This window comes from Teleopsis dalmanni, chromosome X (assembly GCF_002237135.1).
Source record: "Teleopsis dalmanni isolate 2A chromosome X, ASM223713v2, whole genome shotgun sequence".
Classification (NCBI taxonomy): domain Eukaryota; kingdom Metazoa; phylum Arthropoda; class Insecta; order Diptera; family Diopsidae; genus Teleopsis; species Teleopsis dalmanni.
Genome location: NC_051848.1, coordinates 51,977,950 through 52,000,282, shown reverse-complemented (window position 1 = coordinate 52,000,282; position 22,333 = coordinate 51,977,950).

Sequence of the window (22,333 nt, the reverse complement as noted above, 5' to 3'; positions counted from 1 at the left end):
GTAAAATAAATAAGACAAAATTATACTTCAAAGTATTTTTTATTATGTATAATAAAATAGATAATTTACTCATATACTAATCATATTAGTTATATTTTCAAATATAAAAATATAAATTTTTTATCATTAGCAGCCTTATTCATACGAGAGTCTCGTGTTCATTGACGTGAATTGTTATAAGTGACATACGTACTATATATGATTAATAACTATATCTACATACACATATATTAATAAATATAAAAATAGATACCAAATTTCAGAGAAATTGGTTACTTTTTGGCATGAACAATTAAGTGATTAAGGCACCATAAAAGCTGTACTCACCTTCATAGTAATTACCAGATTTATGTTGTTCACAACTATTACGCATAATTTTATGAACCCCCCATAAAATCGTGGTCTTACTTTTTCATGCATATATTAATGAATCATATATTCTAAATATCTATATATATTATTATATAATCATAATTATTATTAGAAATGAAAAACTGCTATTGATTAGATACAACTGTTACTCATTATATACTTCACTCTATTACAACGAAAAGAAAAAAAACAATATTCTTTAAAAATCGAACTATAAATTCTATAAGAACTCGTTCTCGAAATATACCAACACCGATAAAAATGTGTTAATCCTTTATAGGTTTAAAGTGTAACTTGAAGGACGTGAGGAGTGTGCTTCGTATTTGATTGACATCACATGCATTTTAAATTTTCCGGATGCTTTTTATCTGATTTTCTGTCTGTGCGAATGAGTTAGTTAATTTTTACAAGTCATTGTTTTTGAACTTATTTTTTTGTTGATTTGTTTTCAACCACTAAAAAAAATAAATATTTTTTATAATAATTCAAATGAATTTAAAAAATATTTTCTTTAAATTATTTAGTATATAGTCGTATTAATATGGGAAATTTATTACTCGTAATAGTGACTATGCACTTTTAAATATCAAGTATGAAAAAGGGCACATAGAAATTTTTGCCCTTGAACTATATATATTTTTTTTTTAATAATTTTGTATATATTTAATATAAATTAAAATTTTTTATTCTAAGTATATAAAAAACATGGACAATTATATATATCAGTACTTACGAATTTGAGATACTTTCACATGCTTGATTCAATCCGAAGCGTATGGAATCCTTTTTAGACTCTAAGGCAAGCCGGGCGAAGAGCTGGTTTAATATTACTATTGCAGTATTATTTTCGACTTCATTGATTAATAAGTAACTTATTCTAAAATTTTATGAAATTAATGTGAATAGAAGTTATTTAATCAATCGGTACATGGATATATTCCTGAAAAAATAAGCTCACCAAATCTTATTTACTTCTTCACTTCAATCGAGTATAATTTTGTTCATTATCAGAATCGCATTCATTGCACTGAGTGCATTTTAAAATAAAAACATTTCATAAACTCCAATATCTCTTCATTTTAATCTTCCAGCGAATAGAATCCAGCATCTCTCAATTGTTTTGCCACCAATCTCATTTTAAATCTATATTTTTTTTTTATCAAAATTACTTAACTTGAGTTCAGCTCTATTTCACGTTCTATTAACTGGCTGCGTTATCCATACACAAATTATGTTCATGTCTATGATTTTATCACCACTTAGTGGAGCGGTGATTTGCTAGGTAGCTGGTCACATTGAAACTAGTGGCAATAAATGCACAGACAATTTAGCACAAGCTAGTTCAGCCATTTAATTCTGTACAGTATAGCCTTAGTATAAAATAAATTGATCCTCTATTAAGATCTTCTTGAGTCTACTAGTGCAACATTCAAGGTAACCACCAGGCTACGTAATTGTGATCCTCCTTAGTAGTACAAAGTTTAGGTTATTGGTAAAAGTCAGTGGGAAAATGTGACCCATTCCGTAATGAATCAAAGGATTATATTTCTACATATATTAATACAATATTAAAACATCATAACTGTTTAATAATATAATTTTTTTTAACTTGCTGAAATTATCTGTAATATCCCCCGCGTATGGTTGGCAAATCATCTAATGGGTCATCATAGTCTTCGTCCCCATCCCAACAACATAAGTCTCTCTGACTGACAGAATGTTGACTCTGCTTGGAAGTGAGGGATTCAGAACATTCTTTGTGCTTTGTGATCTATTTCAGACGAATATTATTATACCGGAAAAAAATTATCATGCTGGGAGTTCTTATCCATTTTTCAACACTTAACATTTAAACCTTCATTTGAAAGGCGGAATGTTCTCTATTTTGTGTATCAGTAAATATAAGTCATGATCAGAAAATATCAGTGCACCGCTCCGATAAGACTTAATATCCCAATAATTTTATTCTAGTCACAACTTTGACAAGAGTTTAGCTTTAAGTTTAGCAAGCATGAAAAAAAACTGCATTAGCATGAGAATATACTAAACTAGATATGTACTTTAATAGCATTTTCAAAGATAGTATCACAGTTGCACATTTGCTCTAAACTTTGTTCCAAAACAAATAAAATTTAAGGTATAATATTATATTTTAATAAGTATTTTCAATTAATTAAAACAAAATTTAATTATATTTTAAGTTTCAATTAATTACTTACTTTTCGAAACTATAAGTATTTTATAAAATACAACTGAGTTACATGCTTAGCAATCTCATGCTTATTTTCTATGCCTTTTAGCTATATATAGCATTTAACTATGATCAGTGAAACATTCATATAATCTAACTAGTTCTTGTGTGCTCTATAAAGCAAGCAATTCTTTATTTTGATATCACCCCTATGAAAGGATGTCACCAGGTGCAATCTGCACTCCTTACACTCACTTAACAACGGGACTTATTATAGAGATAATCAATTATACTCCACACACTCATTAAGCTACGTGATTATTTATAGTGATAGTCGATTATACTCTATCCTTCCAAAAGGATATCTCCAGGTGCGTAGCTACATGATAATAATAGTGATAATCGATTATACTCATATGCTATATTCCGTTAAAAAAAAATTAATTGGGAGAGCACATATATAATTTCTTGATAAAGTGAAATATAGTAGTAGTAGTAGTAGTAGATTAATTATGCTTCTGGTACAGTGTCACGTATTACACTAATTCTGTACTAGAGTATCCGATAACATAACACTTACATATTTTATTAAAACTTTATTTCATTGATGGTCCGTCATAAAAAATTTCTATGGAAAAGAAACATTGAAGCTATTATATAAAAAACTGTCTATCGAAATGCCCTTTACCCAGCTATATGCATATGTTTCCAACACTTTTATTATACTAATAAAATTGTTAATTGTTTTATTATATTTTGAATTTTTTTGTTACATATTTTTATTTAATTTTTTTTTTTTTTACTTAATTTAAAACGACGTCATATATGTATGTTTGTATATACATACACAAATTGCACGCGGTATATGCGTGATTCTTCCGTCGTCTTCGCAAGCGTTTTTGATGCCATTTTCCCTCGCTTGACTAATCACACTGAAAATTAATCAACCCATTGCCCATCAACACTACCATCAGCACCAGCACCAGCACCAGAACCAGAACCAGCACCAGTAATCAACCAATCAGCCAATCACTTGAACTATCAAGCAATTAAATGATTAAATTGGCCTCTTTGCCTTAAGTATTATGGGCACAAAAAACCAAAATATGAATACGTAATAATAATACGTAATTAATTACGTATTTCAGTTTTCTTACGTCGTATAGCATACAGTACAAAGTTTATACACGAGTGTGTGTGTGTATGCGTTCTATATTTTTATTGATTTTAATTTCATAGATGAGTTAGCAATAGAATGACTTGCAACTATGTATTCGAAATCGAATTGAAAAGCACAAAACATAATATAAAGGTTATCTCCGATATAAGCAGTGCATCTGATATGATGTGGCTTCGAGGTACGAGCGCAAAGCTGATAATATGTGGACGTTTTTAATTATGACTACTTCGATAATAAACGTTTAACGATTTTTAACAGTTTTACTAAGTTTAGATATCAACAATAGCCATTCGTATTTCGTTTTGTCGAAATTTGATGAGTGCAAAACGTAATGAATGTACCAGAAAACCGAGCAGATTTCTATCAGGCAGCCATATTGTTTTTTACTCCTATCGGTCATTATTTTATATTATTTATAATTAATATTTATTTATTATGCTTTTTGAGTATTGCGTGTCTACGAATTTAAATATCGTCATTAAATTAAGTAAAATATCGTACAGTACCGATTTTCGAATTAATATATTATCTATTAAATCAAATCAATTTCTAAAATCCATTGTAACATTTCCACCATTAGCTAATTCAAATCGACCACAATAATCTTTACAAAAATTTCTGATAAAGAGATTTTCGAAAAGTAGTGGACTACAACAACAAAAATTCTTTTTTATATTATTTTAATTAATTGAACTGTTTCGAATATTGTCAAATACACATCAGCAGTGAACTTGGACTTATTTCTTATATTTAATTATTTGTAAATAATTTTTTGAGACTGCATGTAACAGGTATCGAACTCGTGTCCTGCCAAATTTGAAGCTCATAGGCAGCGCTCCCTAAACAACTGACCCAAAGCCGTACTTGACTTTTATGTTCGCACATTTTTCTAAAGTTTTGTTTGTTAATTTGCTGTGATTGCTTTTTATTAACCAATTCACTTGCTGTGTTTATATTAGAACGAAATCAGGTGTAAAATAATTGAATTAATTAATTATATTTTTATTTTTAATTGTTAAATTTCACTGACAGTTTGTGCAGCCTTGGCTACTTGTGGATAAACACGATTAGTCATCGCTTCTTATTTGCAAGGCACGACTTCTAAGCCTCGCAGTTGCAGTCCAAACAAATTATATACGGACTATAAACTTATTAAAATTCAATTAATTCCTAAGACCGCTGATGATGAATAGTTGACAATACTCGAAACAGCGTTGTATGGTCAGCCAAATTTCAATAAAATTTAATAAATTTTTGTGTTTGTTCTTTCTTTCTTTCCTTGCTATTCGAGAACTCTCTAAATTTTAAATTTCAATACTATTCTGTTTGTAAAGAAATTATTTGGTGCATGAATCTATAATCTAAAAATTTTTGATTAAAATAGATCTGAACTCGAGTGGTAATAAAGTATACAAACTCACATGAGCACAGGAACTATTGTAATACTTTTGAGGTATTTAATTAACCTTGTCAATACGCTCTATACCATCTGGTTTCCAATATAAATTTACCACTAGAGTTGGGTTGACTCATTGTCTGGCCAAAGCTATATGATATCAAAATAAGGATTCAATAGTTTCTTCCATACCATCGGATAGTTTGACATACTAGGCGCACCTAATCTAATCATATCCATACCTATCACATAATAACTTGTATGAACGGCCATCAGCTGGTTCTCAACAACTTGTCGTTGGAATGAGAAGAATATGTGCTAAGAATGTGAGTACATTTGTGAACAAATTTTTTTTGTGACATGTGACAGATATCAATTGGTAATTTTCTGCGCTTACAATGTTTTTAACGAAGAAGTGATTTGAAGAAGTGATGCCGTGTCTCACTAGCTTATCAGCTGTACATTTTCACTTAACTCATTTAAAAAAGATCGGCGGAGCTAATATTACTCATTGATTCCTGGTATCCTCTATTAATCTACGAACTTTTAAAGAAAAGATTAAGGAACACCAATGCTTGGATAGTATATCAAATCTAAAGTGAAAGGTCAGTACATCTGAAAGACGTACATCCAATTTATATATACGGCTATGCAGCAATGGCAATAAATAGATTTGTTAAAGAAAAAAATGGCTTTAGTTTTAGAAGTAAAAATTTGAGCATTTATTTTAATATTATCAAATCTGTCTATATTTAACTTAAAAACTATAAGTTTGTTATCTGTGATATAGACTTATATCTCTGTTATTTTATTGTTATGGCGCAACTTTTCTTCATTAGGTTTGGAGAGATCGTTAGGCAAATGTACGGAAAGGATTTAGTAGTTTTAATTAATTTCAAAAAAATCGCTTATGCTATAGATAAAAAAAGATAAAACAATAGACTTAAGGATTTAAATAGAGAAAATTTTGTTCAAAATTAATTAAAAGTAGTATAGAAAACGTTACATTTTCGTGGGTGTATATAAATATAATATTAGTACGTAAAAAATTGGTAAAAAAATGAGATTTAAATTTATTGCCTTTAATCTTATTTAAATTAATTTTAAATATAATTTAAGTGATAATTTTTTTTAATTTTTTTCTTTTTTCAAGTGAAAAATATAAAAAGATTAAATTGCTTCGTCAATTAATTCACTTATCTCATTAATTTGGTGCTGCGTTGTCATTTTATTAAAAATCACTGAGAAATTCATATGCATACATTTATATATATATTAAGAATTATATTTACCAATATTTTTAATAATGTATGTATACATATATATATTATATTCCATATTTTTTTGCACTGCTTTGAACTGTTGTAATCGGATGAATGCACTTTAAATTTTGAAATTTTGTTTTGGTAAAAATTCGAGCAACTGTCAAAATTGAAGTCAAGGCAAAGGTTACCCAACTTCTTGCAAAGTGCGAATATATATAATAATTTTATAAATAATGTAACCGATCAAAGACCTATTAGATTTACATAGATTATAAAACTAACATATAATGTTAAATGGTACAGATAAAATTTATGAACAGCACTAGCTCAAAACAGCTTTAACATAATATTATATATATATACTAATTTTATAAATAATGTAACCGATCAATTGCCTATTAGATTTGCATAGATTATAAAACTAACATATAATGTTAAATGATACAGGAAATTCATGAACGGCTTATTGCAGAGAGCCACTTTATTTGATGGTTTCAAGTTAAAGGTAAAAATATTCACTCTTAAATGACTGGACCAATCTACTTCATATTTATGCTACTTAATGTATAATTACTATTAAGAAAAGGAATATAACCTATAACATTTTTATTTGAAGTTAAAATATAAGGTTCCCACTATACAAAAAAAGGTTGAAATTAAGTGTTTTTTAAAGACGTGCAATCAAATACATTCTAAAAGACTAACCATGTGATGTATAGATAAGAATTTTTGATTTGGGTGCGACTATTAAAATGACGTAAAATCGGAGATGGGCGTATTATTTACAACTCAATTGATAGCTTTATGAATACGACAAAGTTGTAAATTATACGAATAAATTAAAAAAACTGTCAGATATATATGGGGCTTTATCGCATAAATTGTCACTTAAAATTGGAGCTTTGTTTATTCTTCTACACAATATAAATCCACATAAACTGTATAACGAAACTAGTTAGCTGTCAAAAAAAAATAAATGCCAATTATTATTAAAGCAATAATTCTGAATGAAGAGCTGTAACGAGATACTGTTCTGACATGTATTTCCAGTATTTTATCGATTATATGAGTTCTTGTTTAACAGTTGTCACTGTAACTGTATACCATGTATGGCGAGAAGTATTTCCAATATTAACCAAAATATTAGGTGCCACCCACCAAAAAAAAAACTGAACATATCAAAAATAACTTATACGAATAACTTCGATCATATTCTGAATTTACTTAATGTCTTTATCACACTATCGAATTGTAATAGCTTTTGTCGACTAGTCTTCTCACATGTAATCGGATGAGACCCTTAAAAACTAAGGATGTATGTATATTCCAAACAATTTCTTTCTTGAAAACGTGGTTCCATTTGTGATTCGGTTCTATTACTTTAGAACATCTGAAATTCTGTTTCGGTTTTGTTTGAAACGCCGTTTATAGAATAACAATGAGTTTTTAATAATAATATTTTTATTACTATTATGCATTCTATGTTATTCTTGCATTTTCATGGAACAATAAATTTCTAACCAAATTTGTAAAAAATATGTCGACAATGTATTTCATATAATTCATTTGTTCAGTTACTTTTAATAAAGTTTTGATATAGTTTTAAAACTGATTGCCATTAATTACATATCAAGAATAATGTATCTGATATAATTTGTTTAAATACAATTTTGTTTTTTCGGTATTTTCTAGCATACTAAATGCATCCAATGTAATCATCTGGGACGGACAGACAGAATCACAGTTGCAATAATCTTTTTTATGCATTACATATGCATTTACATACATATTTACTAAAGAAGTGAATATATGTACATACCCCTTCCCTTTTTTTCATTACAAATCTTTCGTGAATCTTGTTTTGCAATCTCAGAGCATTACTCTGAACTATTGGTTGGATTCATCGTTTTCTTTGTAATGCAAATCCACAATAGGTTGGGTCGTGATTATTATTAACAATAATTATAGTTTTATTAACAAACTATAACTATACAAAATCATTTTGGTCCCGAAACTATTCGCAACTACTCTAATTAAAACACTAAGTATGGTCGCGTATGAAGCTATTTAGAATACCGGCATAATATTCTACTGGACCTATATGAACTTAATTTCTTTAAAAGACTTCTTTTCAACGCAACATGTAGACTGGAAACCCTAAGCTATATTATTTCTTTCATAAAACGTTGCAGCAAAAACTTATTTAAATACAGGACGTCTTAAATAGAAAAGACCTATTCGAACTTCTTTTTAATCGCGACTCTTCAAGATTTATTCCAATAGATATACTAAGAATGTACCATTTGATTATAATTTGTAAATAAGAGACCAGATGAGAGAACATTAAAATTGCTTAAGCTTAAACGGTTTATATGTTTTTGTAATAACAAAATCCGGAATGACAATACTGCTCACATTAAAAATAAATTGCTTTTAAGTATCCGTAAAATTATTAACAGTTCATCGTTTAAATCTCGTTAAAGTCTTAGAAGTAAAATCTGCAAATCAAGTCCTGAGATTGCAAAATTAAAAACCATAACATTCGAAAGACTATATAAACATAATCTTTTTTAACTAATCATTCAGATTAAAGCTTGGCCTCCTGAAATAAGTTTCTTCATACGTTTTTATTTTTAATACTATTCTCTAGTTGCTGACAGGTCGCAGACCGACTCTTTGGCAAGTTTTTTGGACGTTTTTAACCTATTTGGTGTTTCGTTCTTCGTCGGTAAAAAATCTGGAATACAATTTTGTAGAACTGTTTATCTCCAATATTGCGCAAAAATCTAGACAACGTGTAAGCTTACTACTTTCGTGTTAGTATGAGATGTCCTTTATCTTAAAACATAACAATACATAGTTTGTGGGAAAAAGTTAATAGACACTAAAATGGACTTGCCATGTACAGTAAATTAGCTGTTAAAGTTTAACATGAAACCTATTTTACATCAAAACTTTTCCACATTAAACTAAAAGTAAAATGGACAACGTTAACCTATGATGGATTAAACCAATAGAATAAACTGGAAGAAGCAGAAATACATACATACTAATAATTTTTATAGAAGCTATAAATCTGTTTGTTATCTTCAGAGAATCATTAATTTAAAACACTATTTAATTTCTATATTAATTAATTATCATTAAAATCAAAATTTAATTCTATTAATTAAAATTAGGAATATATTTAAATGATACCGGGCTTCACATTAAGTTTTTTTAAAAATTATATCTTTATATAATTACTTATATCTGTTAAATAAAAATATACAAACAACTGTGGTATTTTTTATTTAATCTTAAGTTTGTTTTTATATAATATAATTTATTATATAAAAAAAAATTTTTTAAAAAAACACTACCTAAAAAAAATTTTAAACCCATAAGTATTGAGGTCGACACTAATATAAACATTTTAAAACTAAGACTAGTGATATAGCGTAATGAGTTATGTCAGATAAAGGATTAAAGTACTATCTGTAAAGAAAAAATAACAGTGATAGTCGTATATATAAATATGTTGACCCCATCGCTAGTCGAAAACAACTCCAAGTATTATTAAAATTGTATGAATAATGAAATTGAGATGTGACCTTATGCAGCAAATGGTAATAATTATGATCAGGATCAAATAGGCCTATATTCGGAATGTAAATAAAGGTTAACGAAAAGTATTAGGATTGAGTATGAGAGTACAGCATGTTATTTTTTGAGATGACAGTTTTTATTGAAAGAAATTTTATAAATATACTTAGTAATATGAACAACGAGAAATGTGTAAATATGATCAGATTTCTTCCGAATATGCAGAGTTCAATGGATTTAATACTTTTAATAGATTCGAACATAGCCAAACTTTCGACAAACATTAAATAGAACATATTTTTTCTTTAATTATAACTTTTTTGAATATATTTTAAGAATATTACTATATTTTGGTCTAAAATAATGGTAATAATGGAAAATTAAGAATTTAAAATAAGAACTTTCATAATACAATAAAAAAAATTCATAATCTTAATGAATATTAATATATTTAAACTCTACTTTTATTACATTATTACAACCCGTACCACTCCTCAAAACTTAATAAATTTTTTATTTAGTTTTTATTTATTTTTTATTTATTTTTTATTTATTTTGTAATAATAGCAAATGCTAACAATTCTTTCAAGAGAAATGAAAATATTTTTCTAATACTACTTAAAAGCTACTAAATATACCTATAAATATGAATATTAGAATTAGAATAAAAGAAAACAGTTTAAAATGATTAGTCATTATTAGGTTAATATTGCAAATAAATCGAGATGAATATTATCGTTATCGAAAATTTTATCTTTCTTCAGAAAACACCTTGTATAAAAAAATTTACTATTCATAAAGTTTGCAATTAATTAACGGGTTTTTAATCTTATTGCCCCAGTTTTTAGCAAATTTTGAGTTCTTAAGAGGTTCCCTCTATGAATTTGTTTTTATTTTCTACAAACTAAAACCGGCCTTTCAGTTCAATTTTAAAATAATAGCTAATAAATAATTGTATTAATTAGAATTATAATTTTGTCTACTTAGCTTAAATTAAATAAATCAGAATCAAGTGATCAAAGGTTAAAATTTAATAAATTCATAAGATAAAAATTATATGATAAGCTCAACACGAGGTTCAATTAAAAAACTTTACGTCACAAATTTAAATAATTAATTTTTTTTTTTTTAATATATATATCAAGCTTAAGGCCGAAAGGAATATACATAATTTGAATAATATAATTATACATAATTTATAAATATATACATAAATACACACATATGTATCACTCATTTCATTAATTATATGTACATATATATAAATATATATTAAGTAGCTATAAATAATTAATAAATTTAAAAAAAATTTCTAAATCGTTATACAAAGTAATATTATATAGTATATATGTGCCTATATGAATTTATGTAATAGAAAAGCATTATGAAATATTCATTATCTATAAAAATTTTAAAAAATACGTATATATATATAAAAAATTTTAAAAATAATACTATATAACATATACATAAAATATAAAATATAATAAAAATAATAATGTGATCAAACTGTAATTTATATACTATAAATATTTATTAACGAATGTTTACTTTATTTATATATATGTTATACTACATGTATCTGTACGATCGTAGTGAGACTTTCGACAGGCAAAAAAAAAATTTTAAATTTAAATTATATATAAAATCAATTTTTAATAACAGATTACAGTATGTTATATCCAAAAATGGGTATTAATTTTTGTATTAATTTTCTATTACTTAGAAAGTAAAATACACAATAGGAATATCTTATTCTCTAAATCCAGTTTTGGACACAGTACCTCTATCGAATATAATCTTATAATCTTAATACATTTTACTGATAACGCACTGTACTATACAATTTCAATGTAATAGTTTTATAGTTTATAGTAAATTATAGTATTAAAATATATAGATATATATATATGAATTATATATATAATATTAAAACATATATAAAAATTAAGTCATATTTATTTAATATTTTTATAAAAGTTTTTTAAATATTTTTTAAACTGGTTGTAAGTCCGTTCTTGTTAAAAAATTCAACGTTTAATATTTTTTATTATATTCTATATTTCGACTTTCCTTGAAAGTCATCATCAGGATTACGATCTACTATAAGTTATTAAGTTATTATTATTATTATAATTATTATATATTATATATATTATAATATATATATTATATATATATTATAATATATTATAATTATTATTATTATTATAAGTTATTATTATTATTATAAGTTATTATTATTAAAAATATATACACGTCATCCTCTTTGTTCTTTTGTCTATATTGATATATAGAGTATAATAAAAAATATTAAACGTTGAATTATTTAACATGAAGGGACCTAGAGCCAGATTAAAAAATATATAAAAAACCATTTAAATAAACAGGTCAATAAATAAATTCAAAAATTTTATCATTTTTATAGAAGTTTATCCAAATCCAAATAAAACTATAATCTATAAGAAGGCATGTTTAGTTTAAGGTTTGATATGTCTAAGAAAGTTCAAGAACTAAGTAAAACCAAGATATGCAGGGCTATAAGATGGCAATACTGATGTATCATGACTTCATATGAATCTATAAAGTCTATATATTTATAAATCCATAATGTAATCTATAATCTAAATCATAAAATAATCTATTTTTGTCCAAAAAGTTTGTGATCAAATAATAAAATTCTATTATGGAAGCTACTTCGATGCACTCAATAATATAATTTAAGGTATTGACAGGCTTACTTTTCCTATTTTTTGTTACTTTTTTTATAATCATCACCACCATTAATGGCTTATAGCATCATAGATCTTGATTATGTTTAGTCTTTGGATCTTTCTTAAGCACATCAAACCTTAAACTAAGCATGCTCTACTATAAATCATAGTTTTGTTTGAATAAAGAAAACCCTTTACATAAATATTAAACGAATTTAAATTAATTAATTAAATTAAATTAATGTTTCAATATTATATATGTATTCATATATATTCTGTATTATTCTAAACTAATAAAATTGGATATAGTATTTTATTTATATGATGTAAATTATCTTGTAATTTCAAAAATGCAAAAGTGAAGTATGATTAATAGAGAAAACTTCTTAAAAAATGTATCGCCATTCACGCCGCCTACAAACCGGTACAATTCTTTTGCCCCGATCGTGACGTTTCATCATTAGATATATGTTTGTACGTTGGCTGTTCGTGCATTTGCCGTTGGTGAGCTGGTCTATCGGAGTGTCGTACCGTCTGCATAAATTAATCGCCCGCCTGCTCAACTCATTAACGACAATTGATTCGTTCAACAAATTGTGGTCACGATCACATTAGCTTTGATAAGAAAAGCGGTTCCTTTGTAAAAAATGCTCAATTTTTTAATTATGAAAGTACAACAGTTTGCTTGTATCTCATATCTTTACACAGCCACTGCTTCAGTTGGAACGTTCCAAATTTTTGTGCATTTTTAGTTAAAATTGGGTAACACTTAAAAATTATTTTATTTTTTTTTATGTTGATATTTAATTGCTGAATGAGCTGCTGAGCTAAAAACGTGTGTGTGGTATAATTTTTTATTTTGCAATAATTATTTTTATATTGAAGTTTGATGAAACAGCGATTCCCAAGCTTTCTGTCCAAGAGAGAAATTTGATTCAAGAAGTATTATTAGTATACATATATAACAAATACATAACTTTGTTATATGATAGAGTGAGTAAAAAAGTTCTTTTTTTGATATTCTGAAAGCTTTAATAATATTTAAATAATGATTTTGAAAATATATCAATAAAAGTATTTCAGAATGGAACTTTAGATTATATGGTCACTAAATTAAAATCCAAAAAGTTCTCCTCATGAAATATGTAACTAACGATCCATTTTTTAGCACTTATTTTTCAAATCTTAATCGATTTATAATAACAAGACTGTACCTGCAAGAACATGAAGAAGATCAAAACCATTAGAAATAAAAGCTGCAAATTACTCCTGGAATGATATCTGCTGTGTATTGCAGCAAAATAGAGTTCTCTATAAGAGAATGGTCGATAACCTATGCTCCACTGGGAGATGAGGATGACAGAAAAACTAAAACTGTATAATTTTTCAACAAAATAAATGATTTGGGTAACAACACTACACTGATACTGATAGAAATTAAACCGCTAAACACGGTACTACTCTTTCAGCTAAGATAAAATAATCAGAGAGAGAACACATACCGCAAAAGGATACGTAGTTCCCTAGAATTAACATTAATCTGCTGACTTTCGTACATATTTCTGTAAAATCTGTGAAGATGAGACTTAAAGTGAATAATTGAATACAGTCAAACTTCCATAACTCGAAACACCATTTTGCACAGAAAAGATACGACTTATGGAGACTTCAAATTAAAGAATTTTTTTGTAATTGTATGTAATTTACTCTCTAAACCTGTCGCACTCTATTTAGTTCCAATTCTAAAAAATTCAAGGTAATGAAGTGCGAGTTATGAAAGATTGACTGTGTTTAATATATCACGATATTTATGAAACTAATAATAATATCAGTGATATTTAATGCAACTAATTCTTTTCACGTAAGAAATTAACTGCTTTAAAGATTTTTACTTAAAGACAAAGAGTTAACTCCTTAACAGGTTTTTTCTTTGACAAATTAATATAGCATCGGTGATCATAATGTACTTTTACTTACTACCACTAACTGCTCTCCTTCTCTCCTAGTGGAGCAAAGGGCCATAACGTACTTTATAGAATTAATAATGTTTGTAATTGAATCTAGTTAGTTTAACTGTGGTGGTGCATTCGTCTGACAATGACCTTACAATGGATCCGAGACCCATGTCATTAGCAATAGTTTATAAGATCAAGGTTACCATAATAAGAATAACATTACTTAATTTTTTTAAATTCAGTTTAATTCATTCGTCACTCTAGATCAAAAAATTCTCTTCAAATTTGTATTTAAATGGAACTTATTGTTCTATACTATAAACAACGAAAATAGGTGTTTTCCACATATTACACAACACAACATATCTTAATATACGTAGATACAAAATAGGTTAAATTAGGTTAACTTGGAGTGGAAGCCTTGCATACCGCAGTCCAGTGCGTTGTGATATACCACGATATACCAAGAAATTCAGATACAATAATGTATCCAAATTCTTATTCAACACACTTACGTTGAATATATATTTATATATATAAATATATGTGTAGATATATTCGTATAAATACTTCATGACATATTCCATCGATTATTTCAATATTAATTATTTGATTATAATTTCTCTCATAATGATTTAATCACATTTTGCTTATTTCAACATTTTGTATGTATTATGTATAATTTATAAAATGTAAATAAATTTTTTATTATATTTATGTACCATATATGCAATTAATGCATTATAAACGGACTTCACACAAGATATTAAAAAATTATATTTTTTAATTTGTTTATTATTACTTCCTGCATTTTTTCTAAGTTATTCAAAAACCTGTTAAGTACTTTAAAGTTTGGGAAACACTATTCCAGAACATGAATGAACTCTATTCGACATATAGATAAGTGTTCTCACCAATAAAAATTTTCTAAATATAATTTGCAGACTTCGCACAGTTATTGTTATAGCCTTTATTCAAGACAACCAGTAGTATTAAGCACGTGAGTACATAACTTGGCCACTATAAATAAAACAATGCTATTATAAGCAGTGCAGTAGTAAATTATGATTTCAAGAGGGATAAAAATTTAACAATTTACAGAAATGTTTAATAATAACATTATTCAACTCTTCTTTAAACATTTATTATAATTTATCAAATATATTTAAATTTAAAAATGCGTTCCATCACTCAAAGAGCACTATTACTAGACCGGTAAACCCACCATCATCGGAATGGTATGTCAGACTTCCTAACATTAATATGTAGTATATGCACTAAAACATCCCTCTTCGGCAAGACTTATTCCCCCTCGGAACTGCTTTCACAATACTTCAAGAAAGGTCTCTTTTATGTTGACCATACTCTTATGATTTTCGATCTGGCTTTACTTTTTTAGCGCATTTTTTTGCTGTCTGCAATATTTGTTATTCTAGTGTATATAATATTTAATACAAGAAATATATATTTTTACATATTATATAAATACAGTTTAAATGATAAATGTAGAAATAGAATGTAGAAATAGAACTAAAAAAATTAAGTTCCTTGAATTATATATCAAATGTATAATTTACTAATACCGACTATCGATTATTATTAATCAAATTTCAGCACAATTTCTGAATCCATTTAAATATTTTAGATTAACATATTAGAAATCACTGTAAAAATTATTTAATTAAGTATTTCCACTATATATAACACAAAGTATTCGATTGTACTATTTAAATGCTTTAAGGGTTTTTTTTATAAAAAAGCTATGCGGGAACTTAAACCTTTTCTCCACTGAAACAATCAGAAGTAAATTACGCACATGTTATTAAGGTCACAATGCCTCTCTTCTCCTTATGCTTCTCTTCTATTATTAAACCCCTCTCAAGAATATCTACTTCAAGTATAATCATATATCTCGAATTATTATGCTACTGACTCAATACCTTCGCCATTCAGACTTATATTATTTCAGACTGAAAACCACCCTCAAAAGTATACACATGATCTGGTTTTAAATTCTAATAAAATCTGCTTTGCTGACATGCTTTATTATTAATATTAGTAGTAAAACTTATTGTTGACTTTATCTCATCTAAGGAGCTTGAAACGCTTCTTAAATGTCTACTACAAGATCTATGTACATGCCTAACTCTATCTGGTTATGCTAAGAATTATTAGATCTATACATGACTTACAGCCAAACAAATGCATTGAACCTACACTAACCTATAGTCCTTACATTGCACCCTTAGGTTATTAGTTTTGCTGACATAAAATTGATCTGATCTCAAAAAAAGATTATAGAAAGTAAATAAAATTTTATAATTATACAAAAAAGGAATACTAAGTCCGATCAAAAAATAATAATAGTTGATCAAAAAAGTTTAACAATATTATTTCTGAATAAAAAATTATAAGTTTTTAATGAAAACGCTAAAACCGGTTCTTAAAGCATAAATGATGGAGAAATTAACATTGAAGTCATTGCTTCTCTTCACTTGCTTTTGAGACCCATCCATATGTTTATATTACTTTTTGGTAAATTTTTGTTCTTTAAAATCAAGTTTTCATTTAGAGGAGTTTGTGTTATTAGCATGAATGCGAATCTTTCTCTTTGAATTTTAAACGATGGACCAGTATAAAAGATTAAAAGATTAACAGACTCGCAGGCGATAGCCTCTCAGCAGAAATCATGAATTAATAGACACGTTTACCACAATTAATAGTCAAAATAATTTTTGACAATTAATTTTTGATTTAAAATATAATATTAAATGATTATTTATTTATTTGTGAGTGAACACTAAAATTAATTTAAGATTTATTAAGAATAAGGAACTGAAATACTAGATCCTTCGCCATGTGCTTAAACTCATGTTAAGAATTATATCTAAATTTTATTTAATATATATTGTAGTCACTATTCTTGATTGCGTTGAAAAGGCTGGTGTCGTTAGGGGGGTTGATGTAGCAGTTTGTAAGATATCTCATGCTTAGAATATATCCACATTTGAGACATGTTGGTTGTACATTCCTTTATCAAATGATAAATTTATATAAAACACACCATATATCAATAATTATTTGATTTTATATATTACTAACATTAGTACCTAAATTCTCTTGTGAGTTTATATGACTGTTTTTATAATATAAAACATGCAAACTTATCTCATATAAATATACACGTCACTGATGAATATAATATTTTTTTTCCCACTTCATAATAATTCGTAGAAACATTTTATTATGGAATAAAAAATTTCATTAAGAATCTTTACAATAATAAATACAATAATAGTACAGTTCCTGAAGATTACCATCGAAGATGTTGACGAAATATCGAACAGTTCAATTATTATAAATAAAATTTATAATAATTATAAAACAAAAAGGTTTTTTTTTTGTGATACAAATTAAGTTGACTTAATAGTCCGTAAAAAATATTTAAAGAAATATAAAAATTATTGGTCATTAAATTTTTTATAAAAACATATATCACAGTATCGAAAAATTGGAATAAAAATTTATATAATTGTAATTAATACTAATTACTTAATTTATTAATAACAAAAATGTATATATGTATATATATATTAAAAATTTTGTATATAAATAATATTAAAAACCTACTTTATTGAATTTTCTTATATTACTATTTATTTACAAATATGCGGTCTAAAATTATAATACCAAAGTGATCTATTGGTTCATGCTTAAAAAATATTAATATTTTTTCTCTCTTGTAAAATAATAAGAAATACTATATAAATAAATATTAACTTTTATAATAATTATTTTATAAAAAAATTATAAATAAAAAACAAATGCAAAAAAAACACTAACTCAAGAATTAAATTTTTAATAATAGATATCTACATTTATATATATTTTTAAGTAAGTTATCTGCTATTAAAAATTTATTAACAAATCTTTAATCTTAAATTATAATATATTCATGTCATAAATATTAAATAAAATATATCAGTTTATATATAAATATTAATTTTTATAATAATTTATATAATTATATTATATAATATAATTTAATTTATAATATATTTATATTTATTATATATATATATTATATGGTTTTATTTTCATCGTCGTAAAAAAATAAAAAATACTGTACATGAAAATATTACTTTTTTTAATAATTTATATAATTATATCATGTAATATAATTGAATTTATAATTTATAGTTTAATTTAATTGTTAATTATTATTTTAATTAATTGAATGTTTGGTTGACCATACATATGTTTCGAGTATTGCCATATACACATCATCAGTAGTATTGGAATTATTTCTTATATTTAATGATTCGTAAATAATGTTTTGAGACTGCAAGTACCAGGAATCGAACTCGTGTCCTGCCATATTTGAAGCTCAAAGTCAACGCTCCTTAGCAACTGATCCAAAGCCGTACTTGACTTTTATGTCCGCACATTTTTCTAAAGTTTTATTTGTTAATTTGCTGTGATTGTTTTTTATTAACAAATTCACTTGCTGTATTTATATTATATACGAAATCATCAACTAGTTGTAAAATAAGTGAATTAATTAATTATATTTTTATTTTTAATTGTTAAATTTCAATACTATTCTATTTGAAAAAAAACGTTCATTGAATTTCCTAATATTAGTAATTTTAATAATCAAAATTACATATACTAAAATAATGTTACCATATCCCTAGTCAAAACTACTCTTTAAAAGCTTTCTACAGCCTCTTTACTCTTCAAAAAATACAGCTGATATTGGAAATGAGAGAGATAAGTTAATTGTGGGTATAAAGTTTTATAATATATGAATAAATTTCGAGAATTTCTCGAAATTACCACTATTATTAAGTTTAAAATTCTTACTCTGTCCAGTAAGAATAGGAAAAATTATTAATGTTATTCTTATAATAAAATAATTTGCCATAAATTTAATCGTTATTAAGGTCTTATTTTTTTTTCTAATCTATTTTTAATATTTCAAATAATTTTTGTTAACCCTGCGTATTTATTTTAAAAAGTATTATTTATTGAAATTATCTATGCAAAACCAATATTTCTTATCTTTTACTGTAAGAATATAAATAATTTATTAGCAATCCACTTACTGTTAGGGCGCCTTTTTGAAATTAATTAAAATTATTGACAGTACAATTTCTAAAAATACTGTAAGTACTTTAAGGCTTATGTAAAAATTTTAGATCGACTTCTTTATATATTCAATAAAATATACATATTTAACTAAATAACTGGTACTCTCACATGTCCACGAGTATGTAGACATTAATACTCATGGGAACTAACATTTTTGTTACTTATTTTATTACGAATTATTTTATTCTTGATGATCAATGATAGTAAAATAAATTAGTCTAAAATATTTGCTTATAGCAATCATTTTTTTTTTTTTTGGATTAATACTCCAAAGTGCAAAATCGAATACTTTTCAAGGAATTGAGATACCTCGAATTGGCATCAAATTAATTTGCCACTTCAATTTTCCAGACATACATAATGCAAGCAAACGTCACATATGACAACATTCCTGACCTATTATAATAATATATAATCATTTTCAATTATGGAGCTAATTGTGATTTTTACCTTCCCTACACCACTGGCACATTACTGCTGTCGCCAACATTACTGCCAACACCAAACGTCTACGAGTATTGCTAAGAGTAGTGCTTCGTATTAGCTGATGCAATTCCAATTTATAATTTCATTGCGAACCTGGGCTAAGCATGGCTCGCGTTCATTGTAACATTTTGGACTCTTTTTTTCTATCTCAGTTCTTTTTTTATACTTTTTGTATACTAATATTTTTTTTATTTTTTTAATTTATTTTAAACCAATTCAGTTTATGGAAGCGCACAAGCTCTATTGTCTGGCCTCTGATATCTGCAACGGCGAGAGGCGAATACTGAGAGATATATTCATAGCCCGTACATAAATTGTTCATTGTCATCAAAGTCTCAGAGCATCTCTTGATTTATTTCATTCATTGAGTAGTCGTTTGCGGTGTAACTTTAAATAAAATTGGACGCGCTTTCAGTGATACCTCGGGTGTAAAATTCATTTTTTCGTCCGTTTGCAATAAATATCATTATTTATTTAATTATATATGAAGACATTATTTTTGTGAAGTAATTGATATAAACAAAAAAAAATATTACAAAAAATATATTACAAATAAAATAAATTTAGAAAAAAAATTTTTTTAAAAATAATTTACTAAAAGAAAGCTTAACTAAAAGTTTTAATATTAATCAATTAGTTATCTACAATTGATACAAGCATATATACAAAATTGGTGTTATTGCTAATAGAAACTTAAATAATATTAATTAAAAAATCCATTGAATTTCCTGATATATGCGCCAGTGTTTAGACTAATTAATTTATTATAAATAGGTGTTAAAAGGTAAGAAATGCCTAATGTGTTTAATTTTTATTTATATATTTATTATTATTATTATAATTTTTATTTATATATTTATTATTATTATTTTTTATTTATATATATATTATAATTATTTTTATTACTATTTAGAAACAAATAAATTCTTGTCTAGTAAGAATTTAGCCATTATTTTAGATAAAATATATTTGTTTTTTGTTTAAATAATTATTTTAATATTATCTATGTTTCTATATATATTACAATACATACCTAAAATAGTCAATGCCTTGATCTATTTCTTGCTATGAACAAAACTATTTTTTTTAATTATATAAAAGAAATATTTTTAATAGTAAATTATATATATTTTATTTATTTCTCATCTCCAATATATTTTATTTTGTAATATTTTATTTTGTATATTTATATTAAAATTAAAATAATATTTCAATTATATTTTATTATTTAATATTTTAAAAAATGATTACTAAATATATAAAATTTTTTATGTATTATAATATGTTAATAAAATAATATTTATATATTATATATAAAATGCTTTAAAACGTTATATAAGCATTATATATTTAAAGCTTAAACAATACAATATAAAAATGTTAACAACTTAGCATCAGTATTTTTTAACAGAATTAATTTTTAATATATAATACGATATTTAATTATATAATATGTAAAAAATATAATTTTAATAAAAACTTTTTTGATACATTAAATAATAAAAATAATTTTTTAAGTTTATTTCGGTACAAAATATTTTTTATATATTAAATATAATTATATATAATATTTTCGTTTAAAAAAAATTAGCTGCTAAACATATTAGCAATTGAATATGTGATTAGGATTATATATTATCTCCTATATTTAAAATTTCTTTTCATAAAATTATAAATACATAAATTTATTATTAGAGATATAAAAAAAATTAAAGCCTCTACTGATTATATTAATAAATATTAAAAAAAAAAATTTTTACACATTTATTATAAACCGTTTGATATAAAAGATTTCAATACAATATTGATATCTTATATAATAAATCTCATCATATTTAATGAAATTATAATTTCGATAGAAAAATAATTATGTTTTTTAATTCATTAAGCGTAATGCTATTTGAATATACAATTATTTATTTAATTTTACAATTATTTAGTTATTTTTTTTTTATATAAATATTTATTTATTTGATTATTTGTTAATTTATATGTTCATTCATTAACAAAAATAATACATATTATAATTATTTAT